This window comes from Anoplophora glabripennis, unplaced genomic scaffold (genome assembly GCF_000390285.2).
Source record: "Anoplophora glabripennis isolate ALB-LARVAE unplaced genomic scaffold, Agla_2.0 scaffold732, whole genome shotgun sequence".
Taxonomy (NCBI): Eukaryota; Metazoa; Arthropoda; class Insecta; order Coleoptera; family Cerambycidae; genus Anoplophora; species Anoplophora glabripennis.
Window position 1 is genome coordinate 1568 of NW_019416873.1, and position 3180 is coordinate 4747.

The 3180-nt window shown below is 28.9% G+C and overlaps 1 long non-coding RNA gene across 3 annotated transcripts; it reads right to left on the reverse strand.

Annotated features, from left to right (window-relative positions):
* Positions 1-4: 4 nt before the first annotated feature.
* LOC111691991 lies at positions 5-2665 on the reverse strand. Of its 3 annotated transcripts, none has more exons than XR_002763112.1 (6): positions 2489-2665; positions 1777-2076; positions 1370-1552; positions 891-1192; positions 394-557; positions 5-41 (listed from the first exon to the last, which is right to left on the reverse strand). It is a non-coding gene; the product is annotated as an uncharacterized LOC111691991 (long non-coding RNA). The 3 variants fall into 3 exon arrangements; XR_002763113.1 differs by lacking the exon at positions 2489-2665 and adding an exon at positions 2131-2234; XR_002763114.1 differs by having other exon boundaries at positions 7-41; positions 437-557.
* Between the last annotated feature and the right edge of the window lie 515 nt (positions 2666-3180).

The window sequence follows — 3180 nt, forward strand, 5'->3', positions numbered from 1 at the left end:
AACCATTATTAATTTTCTCTTAATGTTCTCCAAAGCCTTCACTGAAAAAAAATTAAAAACAAATTATCAGTAGTTATACAGAAATGAGGTCCTATTATACAAAGTTGAACAATATTTACTTTTTATTTTTTTAGTTATTTATTACTTTACGCTAACAATTTCAGGCTGATAAAAAAATGGAAGAAATATATTAAAGAGAGATATAACACTATCAAGTTTATTTACTTAATATATGATTTAGTTAAAAATATTAATATGTACAAGACAAATATGGATTAAATAAGTTATAAAAATTTGTTTAAAACGTTTTCAAAATCTTCAATAGATCTCGATTATCAATTAGAGTAGAGTGATTATAAAAGTATTAACTACTAATTAAACATAGATACGTACTAGGACATTTCGTTTTATGCATCATCCTATTTCGTCATAGAACTCCCCAAAAAGTCCATTACTATTTATATGTCCACATCTCAAGAACTTCAACAAATTTCATTTGCTTAATATCCATTATATTTCATTCAGAAGGAAGTTTTTCTTTTCAAATGCCAAATATACTGCAAAAGAGAATTTTTTTTACTGACCACAAATTTTATAGAATATTTTAAATTACTGAATAAGAAAAATATTTCGTCGCTGTTTTCAAAATATGACGTGAACTTCATCAAATTGTTCAGTGGAGTTACGAAACTGTTTCTTGACTTTTTTATTCAAGAATTACAATTATTTTTCATTTTACCGCAGACAGTCACAATTCTGTAAAAAATTAGATAGCTGTTTTTTAACAGATTATGCGTTTTGATGTTGTTTATCGAATGTGCAGAACTTAACGCGTTTTACTGAAAATATGCACGTCGCATTTTGAAGACGTAACGACGATATAAACTTACCAGACATTTGGTCTGGAACTTCGAATATCAAGTCGATAGAGAATCTTGATTATTTCTGGCAGGCAGGAAAGAATTATTTATTGATATGTTTTTCTTCTCTGTTTAACTAAAATCGATACTATGCTCTACAACAGCTACCGTATCTTAAATATAACACATTTTGTGGTAATCGACAACATAGATGATATTGAAACACAGAGGTTTTATCATTCAGTGAACATGTTCTTTCTTGAATTTTTCAGTTTCCTGCTAATAATTCTTCATATTTTGCTTCTCTTAAATATTGCACTTGAAAACAGTATCTACAAAGATGCTTGCATTAGTAAATAATTACATATATTACTTTGGAGTTTATTCCATCAGAAAAATATTGCAAATTATTGCAGAATATAAAACATAAACATATTTTTCTTTATCAAATATATTTAAGTGGATAATAAATTGTATGCATCAGATCAGTAATAATTATTAATACTCACCAAAATATTAACTATGTTAGCCTTCTCGTTAGGTCTTCCAACTTTATGGTATTCTTTCCAGCAATACTCTGTAAATATTTTTTAGAACAGCCTTGAATTGTGTCTCTTGCAAGTTCATATAGCATATGTATCAATAACTGTCTGTCTTAGAGAATTTTTGTCTAGATTACAACTCGAGCCAACCTAAAAAAAAATGTCCATTACTTTATGCGTTCTTATGTTAATTATTATATAATGTATTTTGTAGTACGTAAATGCATGAAACTAACGGTGTTGGTTGCTTTGAATCTAATGTAAATTATTTAAAATTACAATTTATTTCTAAAAAAGTTTATTATCATTTAGAAATAATCGCTTTGGTGCTTGCCCGAGTGCTTGCCATATATAATAAATGATATAAAACTTACCTTATAATTTGCATTCTTGCCATCACAGTAAAACAAATTTAAGTCAGACGATAGAAACTAATCGCTGTACTACTCCTGGAAAACTACTCCAGCTATGTGATGATAAACAATTTGTCAGGAACTAATTACTGTCTAATGAATTGTCAAGAACCAAAGGTTGGAAGCGAGGCTGGACATTGCACTGCTTACATTCCAATTCTACTTCACACCCTTGGGTAGCCGTGATACAATACAGTGTACCATATTCCACTTCTTTTCTATTTTAATCTAATCGCTGATGAACGTGGTAATTATAAATATCTGTAAATAAGTTTCTTTAAATTATTGTTAAAACGAAGATTTTAATTTCATTACTATCACATTTGTTAAACATACTTCCATTTAAGTTTTATTAAAATTATATTTTTGTATTCTCAAATGTTTGAACTAAATTAAAACAAATCACACTAAATGGATTGTCATTTCAATACCGTAATAGATTTTATTAACAAAAGATTAATATATTTTGTGTGAGAAGAAAATTACTGAAAGTTAATACAACGTATTTTTTACGTATATAAATGGAAGTATAAATAGGTATTAATGTTTTTCTTCCGAATATGAAATATATAAACAAATGCATTTCTAAAAATGTCATTTATTATTTTCAAAAGTTGAATAATCTAGATAATAAACATAGGAATAATAATCAAAATTTAAATTTACAACTTACCCTAAAATTCACACCAAAACAAAACCGACATATTTCCGACAGATGACAGAAATTCTGGATCGCGCTGTTTCCGATTTACGAATATTTTGCGGCAAATTTGATAAGAACCAATGGTTAACTAAATAAATCTGTCAGGGTCCAATCGTCATCCAGCAGGCTGTCAGCCACCAATCATAAAAACCTGTCAGGCCGGAAGTGATGTCACGTTGCCCATATCCCCATTCTAGTCGAAATACAAATAAAACGAGAGGCCGATCGATCTGATCGGATAATTAGAAATGAATAAAACCCAGAAACTTCGGAAAATTTAGCGTTTCTTTTTAAATTCATTGCTCCGCAATTTTTTAACTTGTAAAGCTGACATTGTGCATAAAAGTAGTGAACTATATGTACATACATAAATGTGTAAAAAGCAGGCACTGACAGACCATTAGTTTTGGCACAATTGCAAAATTTCTGGACATTATTTTATTATTTATTTTTTCTGGAAATTACATACAAAACTTATTTACTTATTCTAATTTTCCGATAAAATAATGCGAAAGGTATACAATTTATCATATTGTCAACAACTAGAACCAGCTGCTTTTACACCGAATTTAAGCGTGCACAGTGACAGAATACACGTAAGAATACACGGAATCACAATAATGTGAAACCTGTGGACATTCCTTGCTTTGTTCCTGCATTTT